This window comes from Pinus tabuliformis, chromosome 6, assembly GCF_031772625.1.
Source record: "Pinus tabuliformis cultivar Carrire ecotype Pingquan chromosome 6, CPIR1, whole genome shotgun sequence".
NCBI lineage: Eukaryota > Viridiplantae > Streptophyta > Pinopsida > Pinales > Pinaceae > Pinus > Pinus tabuliformis.
In genome coordinates, this window is record NC_142292.1 from 492,956,865 (window position 1) to 492,970,902 (window position 14,038).

At 37.6% G+C, this 14,038-nt stretch overlaps 1 pseudogene; it reads left to right on the forward strand.

The window, feature by feature from the left end:
• The first annotated feature begins 8,712 nt into the window (after positions 1-8,712).
• LOC149259474 (EP1-like glycoprotein 2) lies at positions 8,713-9,625 on the forward strand (annotated as a pseudogene).
• Positions 9,626-14,038: the final 4,413 nt, after the last annotated feature.

Below are 14,038 nucleotides of genomic sequence, written 5' to 3' on the forward strand. Positions count from 1 at the left end.
GTCCGTATGCAAAATTTATGCCACTCAGAAGTTGACCTTCCTGTCTTCACCACCATAATTCGAGAGGATGCCACGTTTGCCCCCATTATTCATGAAAAATGGGATACCCATGTGATTATGATGTAGAAGACTCTAGAAGAGCCTATATTGCAACTATAGTTAAAAGTTGAGGTAGTCAAACTTAACCAGTATTAGGCTATCAGGCTGTGTTATAATTGGGCCATTAGGAGGTAAAAGGGTTCCATTCTTTCGAGTGCATTTATTCCATAGCTGAGAAAAATATCCAAGAGGGATAGGAGGTAGAGCATACAAAGAGGATTTGTGCACTGTAGTAGCCCATGCACCACAAGCCATACTTCTTTGTACTCATAGACATATTTCCATTTAGAGAAAGAGAGCAGGTGAGCTCACATTCCAACTGGGTTTTTCTCTAGAAAGGGTTTCCCAGGTCATACCATGCGTCAAATGTGTGTGTGATATTTTGTCCGTTGTTTTCTATTTTCTACATAATTTTAAATTCACATGCATGCAATATTAACAAAAAATATATAGATCCAGAAATCTAATAAAATTGTAATAATGCAGAATTTCATATAATAAATATAATTTTATCAGATCCGTTGTGACAAATTGTTCAATGGAATATCCACAACGATTTATGGATCACATATATAGAAGTAATAAGAGTGAAAACATTAAAAGGTGAATGTTTTATTTTATCGATATAATTTAATTGAATGTAATAATTAATTTATTTATTTTTAAATTGAAAATTGTTTTATATTGCCAAAGGCTTACACTTTTGAGATCATAATGATTTTTTTTTCTTTTCCCATGAAAAGTGCATAATAAGAACACCGCACATGAGAATCTCCATCTACATTGTTGATTGTGAAGCATGGATAGGTGGTGAGGTTAGTTGATGCACTTGATAGTTATACCATGAGAAAAGTTAAGGGTAGTCACTTCCATTCCTCCTTTCATTCTTCAATGATCATCCTTACATTTGAGCATTATTATGATATGGTCAGAGAGTACTCCATAACCAAGATGATCGTCAATTCAAATCTAGAGTTTGATAACTTTAATAACTCTTAAATTTTGGAAAGATACCTAGTTCTCTAATTCACTTGGGTAAGTTGCTCTAAGTTCCATGGCTTTTTCCTACAAGTTTGATGCCGGTAGTGATCTCATGTTGATTCTAATCTTCAAGAACACCTTTGTCTCTCTCTCTTCATGTTCACACTAGCTCTTCTTACTTCTCGATTTTCAACTTTAATATCTCCTCTATATCATAGAGCCCTCTTTATCTCCCCTTTTTTCAATCGTGTTCCTATCAAAGAGTTTCTCATTGATTTGTGTGCTTTGCACTCTACTTTCTCAGTTGGATTGTTTAGCTGCTTCCCATCCCCATCTTGTTTCTTACCATGCCTCATTGTGTCTCTTCTTACACTCATTGAAGAAGTAGAGGAAGGAGGGAGCTCCCTTGCACTCAGGGCTAAGCTAATGTGAAAGCCTCCACTTCCTCCTAATGGACACACACCTCCCATTTAGCCAGAGAAGTAATGGACATCATTGAGTAGGAAGCAAGAATAAAGAGTCATTTCCTTTTTTACATTAATACTGAAGAGAAGATGAGGTGGTCGATATCAAATGTTGGGAATAAACACCCCCACAAACTTAGTGCAAGCAAACAATGAACATTAATTGGAAAATAAAAATGATTGTAGGACAAGTTTTGACAGGGCCTAGTGAGGCCCAACAAGTGATTTTCCTCAGCATGGAGGCCTTGCGGTTTCATATTACCAAGATGAACAACAAAGTCTCAGTGCTTGCCAAGAAAAAAACTAATCTAGACTTCCATAGTAGCAATGAGGAGGCATGCAATCTAGTATCCAACCAGATGGACTCCCCCACTATTTAAAGACTATTTACAACTTTGGGTTTTCAATTTTTTTTTTGCAATTGAAGGGGCATGCTAACTTGACTAATAATTTAGGTATTATGGAAATTAATAGTTTCTTTGATAAACTCAATCTTAAATACCTAAATAAAGATTATATAAAAATTAGTTTAATATTTTTGACAAAAGAAATTATGTTCTTGTTACTAATTTGATTTTCAACATGGCAAAAATCAATAGCTATAAACATATATTAGTTTACTTAAATTAATACAATACCACCCTAATTATCCTTTACCTTGAATATGCATCTCAATATTAATACAATTTCATGTTAAAACACACATCTCTCGTAACTTAATTCACAATTATGGGGAAGATATAAAATTGTGATGAACACATATTATGATTGAATTTGGGTCTTAAATATGAGTCCCTAGGAATTTTTCACATAGATTTGCACAATATTTGGTAGCGTAGAACTTCCACAATTTGCCATATAAATTGGGTACAACTATGGGGAAGAGATAAAATCTTGATGAACACCTATTATTATTGAATTTAGGTCTTAAATATGAGGCCCTAGCAAATTTCACAAATGAGTCCCTAGGAAATTTTCACATAAATTTGCACAATATTTAGTAGCGTAGAACTTCCACAATTTTCCAATTAAATGAGTCTCTAGGAAAATTTCACATAAATTTGCACAATATTTGGTTGTATAGAACTTTCACAATTTTCCATATGAATTGGGTATAATGTTTGAAAGTATGTATTAATAGAGGATTATTTTATGAATACAATGTCTTTTTACATGCAATGTAATTATAATTTGATTATTTTTTTTTTTACCTTGTGTGTTTGTAATTTTCGGTACTAGTAATTTGATTATTATTATTTTTAGCTTGTGTGTTTGTAATTTTTGGGATTAGTTTATGGTTTAAGAAACTATATCTGAGGGGTATTTAAGTTTGTCAAAATCATTTGGTGAGATTTCAATTTTCATCATTTAAATTTCATTTTATAATGCATAAATAGATTTAACACCCTAAACAACTCCTCAAACATAGACTTAACAACTTAAAACTGCAATTTCATAAATTATAATTAAATTTCAAGCAAACAAAATCCTCCATCGACTATTAATAAATTAGTCAAAGATTTATTTTAATTTTAAATCATAATTTTTTATATCTTAATTTTTTTATCTTCTCAAAACTTAATATTTTTAAAGTTAAATATGTACTAATATAGTATTCAAATATATATTAATTTTAAGGTTGTCCCTTTTTTTAATGAAGTTGATTAATTGTTTTTTTTCCCTTTTTCTTTTTTCATTCACTGGGTGATTGTCTTTTTCTCATTTTAATAGATTGTCTTTGTCTCATTTTAATCAATGGTTTTCTTTGTCTCATTGTAATTCATTGTCTTTCTGTCATTTGTCTCATAATATCATTTGTATCTTCTAATGTTATACCATGCTCATACATAGTGTCATACTATTTTTCGAGACAAAAATACCTCTTTTGTCACTAGACATAATTCTCTTTTTAAAGCATAAAGATTTCCTATGTCACTAGACATCCATAGTTGGATTAACATGTGCTTCATCTTGAACTTGTGATCTCTAAAAATTCTAAATTACTAAATAAGGCTAAACAAACCATTTTGTCTCTAAGCCCAAGCCTTAAAGTTGCTTATATTTATTTCCTTAAGTGACTTTATTATTTCTCTATTTATCAATATGATATAAATCTATATAATAAAATAAAATGAGTTAAAAGAAAGAAAATATCCATCACAAATTCAATGCTTATTAAAAGACTTCCCATAAAGCATTCCTCCTTTCATTTCCTTTCTAGATAAAATTGTGTTTAATATTATTCGCTCCCTGTTCTTACCTTTCTAGATAAAATTGTGTTTAATATTATTCACTCCCTCTTCTTTTTCTTTTTTATATTTTATAATTAGGTTGAATTCATTTTGGAGCCAACCTCAATATTGGATGGAAGAATAATTTACATTTTTTTATAGTTAATTTAAGTCTAGCCTGGGGCTAGCCCCAATATTGAATGAAAGAATGATTTTCTTATCTATGACAAGTTGTCATTAGGATTCAACAAGGTTCAATTGAACCTAAACACCATGTGGGACAAGTTTTTATCCCCCACATGTGGCTACCACCTTCAACCCCTATCCATGAAATTAGAACCAGTAAACTAATATAAACTAAACTCCACACAAACTAACTGATTTACATATTATATATTTAACCTATACTTTAAAATAGATTTACAAAATTAAACACGATCCTTTTATAAATAAATATATATATATATATATATATACACACACTTTATCTTGCAAAAATCTTAAAACTATGGATAAAAATGTTTAACTTCAACCCGAAATGGTAAAATATTCATCTAAAATATAACATTTATAAAAACAGAAATATAGTTTCTATCGTATTGATCCAGATTGGATCATTATATTGTTTGTCATCCATCTTGATGCTTTTAGAGTGGAAAAAGTGGAGGAATCAACTCTCAAGACCATTTTTACTGGTGAGACCCAGTTTGGAAAATTGGGGTTTAAAACCTTCCTGTAGTGTTTTGAGACATCAAATGGTGTTTATAGGGTTAAATATTTTTTGCTTGAGAGAGACACCTTTTTCCCTATTCTACACACAAAGACCTTTCCAACGGCACAAGAATCACGTAAATCAGAGTCAGTATGCGAAAGTTATGCCACTTAGAAGTTGACCTTCCTGTTTTCACCACCATAATTCGAGAGGATGCCACGTCAACCCCCATTATTCATGAAAAAGGGGCTAGCCATGTGATTATGATGTAGAAGACTTTAGAAGAGTTTATATTGTAACTCTAGTTAAGGTTTGAGGTAGTCAAACCTAACCACCAGGAGGTTATTATGTTGTGTTATAACTGTGCCACTAGGAGGAAAAAGGGTTTCATTCTTTCACGTGCATTTGTTCCATAGCTGAGAAAAATTAACCAAGAGGGATAGGATGTAGAGCTCACAAAGAGGATTTGTGCACTATAGAAACCCACACACCACAAACCATACTTCTTTGTACTCACATACATATTTCCATTCAAAGAAAGAGAGCGAAGTGACCATACCTTTCAATTAGGATTTTCTCCCTAAAGGGTTTCCCAGGTCATGTCGTGTGTGAAATGTGTGGGTGAGATTTTATTTTTCGTTGTTCTATATTTTCTACATAATTTTAAATTCTCATACATGGAATATTAACAGTAAATCTATGAAGTTGAAGAGGCTTTGTAGACAGACAGAAAATGGCTAGGGTTTACATTTGTGAGATCTACTACGTCATCGCCATTGAACTTCAGCTCGGACCCTATGCCAATGTCGTCTAAATTCCAAGCGAATGGTGTCTCTAGCGTGTGCATGAAGTGGTTTTCAAATCTTTTTAAGCACTCGTGGGGGTCAAACCTAACGAAGCATTATTGGAAGTTGCATAGTAGATCGGGAGCGCCTTGGGCAACTTGCATAATGATGCTCTGGTACTTGGTAATACAAGTGGCCATAACAACGATGTTGCTTGGCAGAGATGTACTCGAAGCCGCTTGTGGGATCCATCCAAATTTATGAGAGGTACATCTTTCTCTACTACAAGAATCCAAAGAGCTAGCCACCTCAGGTGGAGACTGCTGAGTTTGACTGCTTGCCTAGACTCCTCGTTGCCGTGCTTAAAGCTCACAAGGAGCCTCATGGCATTTGTGGTATCAATTTCTCACAAGGAAAAATGCATGCAAAGATAATCAAGGATGTGAAAGGGTAGGGGAAGATGATCCCTTTGGCATAAACTGTTTATAGTAAATGGAAGGGTTTTTCAACATTTTGTTATCTTGGCACCCCAGATCTGGCAAAACTTTCTACTAGGAGTAGGGGTAACTGCCTATCTATTGTTTTCTATCAAGGAATGAGCAATGATGATGAGTCCTCTGTGTATCCATCAATGAGCTACGAGAAAACTTATGATTCTGGTAAGGCTGCAGATTTCTAAATTTTTGCACAAACCCCAATAGGGAGATTGGTCATCTTATGGATTTGAAAGGATTCACTAGTGCAAGATCTGAAATGGGGTATCTATAACAAAATTTGTACTCTAGTGGAATTGCAAAATCTCATCTATGCGGGTAGATCCATGTAGGATCAAAGGCACTTACGAGACTATGGTGTAGAATGAAACTTCTCGATCATCATTAACTTGAGGTTGTGGGGGGAGGGAGGGGGTTCGGCAAGATCTAAGATCCCCAAGGGTCTGGGGTTAGCCAAAGGACAAACCAATGGGTCTACATCATTCAAAGGCAACCTCAAAGGAAAGGTTGCAGATTTAGGTAGACCTGAACAAACTCTCAATATTCCTGGGCCCTATATTGTGGAGCAGATGAATGATATTCCAGTAATGACATTAGATCTAGGAGAGATCAATAATATGTGTACAACCTATCAATCCCAAACAATCATTTGCAGGTTCAATGATTTTTGGCCAAAATTTGTGGATCTTTTTCAGTGGACCTTTATGAATTGAATGATTCACTGTGAGATTCATTTATGCTCCAAGGGTTTCTTCATTGTAAAATTTGAATCATCAGAGATCAGAGATCAAGTTTTACATGAGGGTCCATGGTTATGGGGAAACGTGGGATTATTCATCACCCCATGGTTCCAAAATTTTGATGCTAATTCAACGATGATCTCCAAAATTCTGCTTTGGATAAGACGACATAACTTACCCCTTCACTTGTTGCATCCAAAAGTACTGGAAGGAATCGACAACATGGTGAGGAGATACATCAAGTTGGATACACAAAGAATTGAAGAAGCAATTTATACTTTTGCCAGGATATGTGTTGAGGTAGACCTTAGTAAAGGACTAACTGACCATATCCTTTTGACACACAACAACCAATGTTGGACCTAGTTCTTAGATTATGAGAACATAACATTTAGATTTCATGTATGTCTTCAAACAAGACATCTGCAAAACACATGTCCTTTGGCAAAGAAAGATCCCACGAGGAAAAATAAACCTGTCAAAAAGCCTAAGGGATGGAAATTCCCAACTCCACAACTCAACGAAGAAGAGGAAGAGGAGGACTTGGGACCCCTATCACCGAGGAAATCCAAAATCCACAGACATCTTCAGCAAACGAAGAATTTAACCAAGACGGAACAATGGTATTAGTTTCGCAAAATCCAAGAATAGAAGGACACTTAGGGCAAGAAATGACGAAGGAGAAGGAGAAGGAGATAGGAGGATTCAAACACCCTTATACATCTGGAAACTCAGACTCAGGTAAGGAACTTCTAGGCAGACATAAGAGAACCAACGAATTATTGTAACAACCACTCTTGATAAAGGAAGATGGCGAAATGTAGAAAAGAAAAAAGGGAGAAAAGGGTGACTAAGATCTTTTGCTTAGCCCCAATTTTCTTTTTATTTTTTTGGTTTGATTATATGGACATCGACTTCTTGGGCGGTGCAGTTTGGAGGAGTAAAAGAATAAAATATGTGCATCTACGTATGTAACTTTTTATAATTAATAGAAAGTTACGGTTTTTCCACATAAAAAAGAAGAAGAAGAAGTAAATCTACAGATCCAAAAATCTAATAAAATTGTAATTGTGTAGAATTTCATATTCTAAATATAAATTTATCAGATCTAATGTGACTAATTGTTCAGTGGAATATCCATGGTAGTTTACAGATGACATACCTAAAAATAATAAGAGTGAAAACTTTAAAAAGTGAATATTTTATTTTATCAATATAATTTAATTGAATGTAATAATTAATTTATTTATTTTTAAATTGTAGATTGTTTTATATTGTTGACACCTAATCAGAAAAGATTGAGATTATTGTAAATAGTGTAAATAGTTCAACTTATGCTTTAGAGAAAACCAAGATACCTTGGAATTTGAATCCCAAAGGTCTCTCCACTCATGTATATATTCATGATGTGGCTAATACAATAAACAATTACATTCATAGAGTTACTCCTGACCTGACATGGTATGAGAGCCGACTCCCAAAATTAACTTTTGTGTTGTAACTCTTGTCAGTTTTCTACCATATCTTGTCCCTCTGTTCTATGCCATATTTTATGCAAGATTCTATGCATTAAAATCCCTTGGCGCTGCATTGAACATCCAATGTGAATGCAAGTTTTTTTTGTTCTATTGTACATTGAAGGCAAGAGCTAACCAGCCTGCGATTAGGCCTTTAATGCACCCGATAGCGGGCTCACCATACATACATGCCCATGCCATCCCATCGTTGCTCGATGGCAACTTTTCCGGGAATAGGTGAACCTAACACCTCCGAGCTAGCACCCACTGTGCTGGCGCATTTTCAAATGATCCCTTGGACCAAACATTCATTTGCTCCATTCGCGCTCCCGGAACAGGTCCTCTGCAACCTTCTCGAGCATTCGTTTCTCCTACTCACGATGCTCGCTCACCTCGCAGGTCCGCTCACGGTGTTGAATCCCGGCACACTGTGCCCCAGGCGTAAGGTAAATTATACTTTGTCAACAATGACATCCACTATTTTGGCGGGTGCCCAGAAGGGCCATGGATACGAATCCCACCCCGTGCTGCTATAAATCGTCTACATTGGCAGCTCTCGAGCGTCCGGCGGAACAGATACATTCAAGGTCTCCATTTGGGCGCAGGTTCGAGCAAGGCTGAAGGTGAGAGAATAGTAGGACCCTTTCTTTACTTCAATTATTTGGGTCAGTCGTGCCTCGTGCAGCATAATGGAAGCAGGAGGATGCGCTCTGTATGCCAGCTTTCCGGACCCTCTGCCTTACTGGACTCTCAGCTTCTACGACGAGTGTAAAGGACATCTATGCCATCACGCACACCTGCAAGAAGCCGGTGAGTAGCATAACGTTCCTGAGCGATCCAGAAGCCGAGAATGGGTTTCGTCAGGAGATGGAGATGAAATTGGCCAACTTCACTGCGGCACCAGAGTTCAGGGCACCGGAACTCTGCAACCTCATTTCTGAAGAAACCACCACGACTCTCTATGGTTTTAACATCCCCAGATTTAACACTACTCTGTCCTTTCTGAGACTGGACTCCGATGGAGATCTGAGAATGTATACTTACTCGCCCGATATCGAATTGAATACCTGGGATATTACATACCAGCGATTTGGCTGTTGGCGAGGAGTGCCTCAGTGTGGTCTTCCGAGGAAATGTGGAGGATTTGGGGTTTGTGAGAAGGGTCAATGCGTGGCCTGCCCTCAAATCGATGGCTTGAAAGGCTGGTCTACTAGCTGCTCGCCCCCTTCCCTTCCAAACTGCAAAGATGCTTCTTCCAATTCTTCTGTCGATTTCTATAAGCTGGTGGGAGCCGAGCATTTCTCCAGCAAATATGTGAATGCAAGCCGAACTGGAAAAACGAGTTTGGAAGAGTGCAGGAGGAGGTGTTTGAACGATTGTACCTGTGCGGCATTCTTCTATTGGGAAGAGTCATCTGCGTGCTTTCACACCCAGACTGTGGGTACTCTCAACCAGCTTGGGAATAGCACGCACCTTGCATTCATTAAGACTGTTAAGAAGGTTTAACTGTCCGTCCCCTTCTTCATTTACTGTATTCTCATGCCATCAGACGACTAATTTTCTGGTCCTTGGTTTTTAATAAAATATAATAAGAGATTATATTGGCAGTCTTCAGATGGCCATGTTAGGAAAGGATTATGTAAATCATAAATTGCCAAAAATAATCAAATATAAAAAGTAGTTGATCATCTTCATTTTAGTTATGGAAATTTTTGTTATGACCATTCCTATAATACATTTTAATTATTCAATTGTTTGCTTTAGATTAAAGTAGTAGAGATTAAAGCATGGATTGTTTGAATTGGTGATGTGTATATCATCACATTTATTATTTTATTAAATTTTTATAATCAATAAATAAATTAAAATTTTAAAATTGGTATATATATTAGAAATTGGTATATATATTAGAAATAAATATTTTTATTTATAAGTGATTTTTATTTATAAGTGATGAATATATAGATGGTTATTTGAAAAGAAAAATAATTTGTATTTTTTTTTAAAGTTGGATGTATATGTTTTATGTTATTTTTATTTTTTGAAACACTATAAGAAGTATATATTTTGGAATCTATATTTGTATCTTCGTTCTAGCTTATATCAAAAACTTACAAAATATTAACTTTCTATTTCACATGTGTCACATTATATAGAATTATATAAGAATTAACACTTTATGGTATTAGATTCCTAGCCATCATTAAAATCGCTAATGCCTAGAGATCTAGGAGGGAGGGACCAGGAGCATGTCTCCTTAGAAAGAGCATAAACTTTCATATTTAGTTCTCTAAAAATGTGACAAAAGAAGAGCCATTCAAAAGCTTAAATAGACTCCTGCAAACCTTGAAGTAAAAGGTCAATATGAACGTTCACCACAGAGACTTTTTTTAAAGCTTAATCGATAACATGTCTTAAGTAACCCGTAATGTATATTTTTTTGACACATCTTTCAGCTACAACTTGAAGAAGAGTCCTTAGAGCTATAAATTCTACTATATTATTTGAACGCATGCCTAGAGAATACTTAATGAATAAGCAATGATTTATACTCATATAGAGCACAATGCCCACAACATATTAAGGGGAAGACCTTGTTAGCTAGGTCTGTCGTAAAAACCCTAAGGGATTTCCATGCCCAAATAAGGCATGGCTAGATTCCTTGAGATTTTACTCCTTAAATCCACCCTAGATTCCTCAACTAGTCTTATGATCTTACTAGCTGAAACTTCAGGGGAATGTCAACATCTCTAAAAACACTAGAGTTTCTAGCCCATCGAATACCATAAACAAATATGATAGGAAATGCTTCAAAATATTTTACCGACTAGTCTGCTAGCCAGTACCTCATGCATTCCTCTAACCTCGGGTTTAACTAGAATGACTTCGACTTTAGTTTTTTTTTTTTTTACAAGATCGTCTACTCATATATTATAAAACTGCACTATGCAAAAGCTATTACATCATATTTAAGGAGAGAAGAAGTCCAAAACCGGGACGCAGCCCTTGACTTCTGCAAGTTTAACTTGAGGAGAAAATGTTGAAATAGATATCTACTGTACTGTCTGACGAACAAGCCATCTATAAGACTTACTTTGCTATTCATAAGATTAACACCAAAATTGATTTACTGTGTCTTCCATCTGATCATCCTTCTGCTGGTCCTCTTGGCTTGCCTTTGTAGAGGCCTCCGCCTGCATGCTCTCCGTGAGGTTCTTGATATAGCTGATGGCCTCCTCCAAATGCTGACACTTCTCCTTCAGATCCTCGATTTCCTTCTTTTGTTTTTCAAGCTTTTTTCGTTTGGAACGACTGTCGGCTTGGAAATCTTCTTTGAGAGCATTATGGTGCTTTACAAACCGAGCAATAAGGAAACAGTGTTCCTTGCAGAGGGTGCAGGTGTCATTTCCTAGCACCCTATCCAGAGGATTCCCTTGAGGCGCTGCTCCCTCCTGCGCTGCTGGCTGCTGTCTGTTCTCTGCCATTACTGAGAAGAAACTGGTTAGCGAACAAAGAGTTGAGTGAAAACTTGAGTTATACCTGAGGGCTGCTTGGATGGTCTGCTGATCGAGGTAGCTCTGCTTTTCGCCTTGATTGTTGCTGAAGAGGAGAGCAGAGGAAAGGAACCGCTGTGAAATGAGGATGCTCTGATTGCTTCCTCTATGGTGAACTGTGTTACAACACTCTAGACGCCCGACTTTTCCACTCTGAGACTGAGAATGCAATGCGTTTCTGATGAAGTCGGGGACGGAAGAGGGGATATAAAGGGAAGGGGGGGACCATTCATGATGAGAGGGCGAGATATTTTCTTCAGCAAGAACTGGGATCGTATCCTGTTGCAGATTCGAAGTGCACTCTCCGGTTGGATGGAAGTGATATTTACCTGAAGAGTCAGTGAGGAGATCACGAGAGGATTGAGGGTGCAGTGCTTTGGGATCGAAGGGAGGGAAGAATGACGGCGGTGAGGAGGGGAAGGGAGGATCAGAGGGTAAGAGACCAATGAAGTGATTGTTGATGTGACTCAGTTCTGAGAGGCTGTTCTGATGAGTTTTCTGCCCATTAGAATCCTTATGGTATCGCCTTTTCATAAATTTCTTCATTCTCACGAACCTGACCATGCTGCCGGTTGACTGCCTTACTTGCTAAGGAATCTGCCTCTATGTTATTTTCTCTAAGCACGTGCCTGAAGGTTACTTCACCCATACTTCTGATGTGATCATTAATCCTTGTCCTTATGTTATTGAGGCTTGCTTTACTGAATTCTTTGCCTGTGCTCATAGCTGAGATGATGATAGACGAGTCCCCGATAATGATCGCGTTCCTTAATCCTAGTCTGGAAAGAATTGCGGAGCCGAGAAGTAAGTTGTATGCTTCTGTTGCGTTGTTCGATGCCTTTCCGAGTCCCCATTCATAGCTGCAAATGAGATTCCCCATATGATCTTTAATTATGCCTCCAGCTCCCGCATCCCCGGGATTTTTCTTTGAAGCGCCATCGAAGAAGAGCAGAGGGCGATTTTGATTGTAGATCCATTGACTTATCTTTGCTTTTCTTCCCCTGAGTTTCCAGTTTGGATGCTTCTGGGTTGCTTTGCTCTGGATGGGGGGATTCTGGGAGTGGGTGATGTTGAAGTTGCTGTACCAATCCCTTTCTTCTTGAACCCAGCTCGACTGATCTGGGGAGGCCATGAAATTTGCGCTGACAGCTTCAGAAATGTTAGCAATTGTTTTTGCTATGACATTGTCTAGTTTAGGCATTTTGTTGTTAAAAACGTAATTATTCCTTGCTAGCCAGAGGTTCCAGCAAAGGGATGCAGGGATGCACTTCCACACCCTGATTAAATTATTTTTGCCTTTTCTAGAGTATGGGAAATCTTTCTTCCAATTTTTCTGAAGATTATGCATCTGATCGTGGGTTCCTCGGGTCTCCAAAGGGCTTGTTAACTGTTTCCAACATCTTTTAGCAAAGGGGCAAAGAAGGAAGGAGTGCTGAATAGACTCCTCCTCTGCTCGACAAAAACAGCAGATCGATGGGCCTTGTATTCCTCTCTTTTTCAGATTCTCAGCTGTGAGAATTTTCCCTTTTAAGAGGGTCCAGTTGAAGTGTTTTACCTTTGGAAGGCATTCTGTCTTCCAGGCAGCTGAGTGAAGGTTCCAGTTTGCTACAGGAGTTGTGTTTTGTAATGATTTGTATCCTTCTTTTACTGAGAAGAACCCTCCACTAGTGTCCCAGATGTATCTATCCTCGATCTCCTTGTAGGTTGGTGCTGATCCAGATAGTGAACGCTTCAGAGTGAGCCATAGCTCTTCAAGGTCCGGAGGGAGATGCAGATCTTTCCAAGCCAGCCAACGATTTTGGTTCCACTGTGAGATATCATACAGGGTGATTATATTTCGTTCCTCCATCCAATCTTGCAGGGACCTGAGCTCTTGAAGAAGGTTTCTTGGGCTGGAGTTCATTATTCTGTCGGACCATACCTTGGTGTTCTTTCCGTTGCCTGGGAGCTTGGAGACATTTTCTCTGAAGTGAGTCAAAACTTTCTTGATGAGGCGCCACATTGGAGTGCAAGGCCTGTCAACTATAGGATCATTAAGGATGTTGGAATTTGGGCCCCTGAGGTATTTTCTTTTGATTGTTTCCACCCACCACGAGCCACTTTCTGTGAGAATCCTCCAGATCAGCTTGAGCCCCAGCGCCTGGTTGGAAAGGCTTGGAATTTTTATGGCAAGGCCTCCTTTTTCATATGGGAGAGTGACTTGATCCCAGTTGACGAGGCTGAATTTTTTTGTGTCCTGTTTGCCTCCCTGCCAGAGGAAACTTCTCATCATGATTTCCATGTGTTTGTGGATGCTAGCAGGAGCCATAATAACCGCATATTGATAAATAGGGAGGCCTGAGAGAACAGCCTTTATAAGTATGGTTCTGCCAGCTAGGTTTAACCAGGAGGCGCCCCAGCTTTGGAGTAGACCTCTCATCTTTTCGATGTGATTTGTCTAGACCTCTGCTTTAATGTGTTC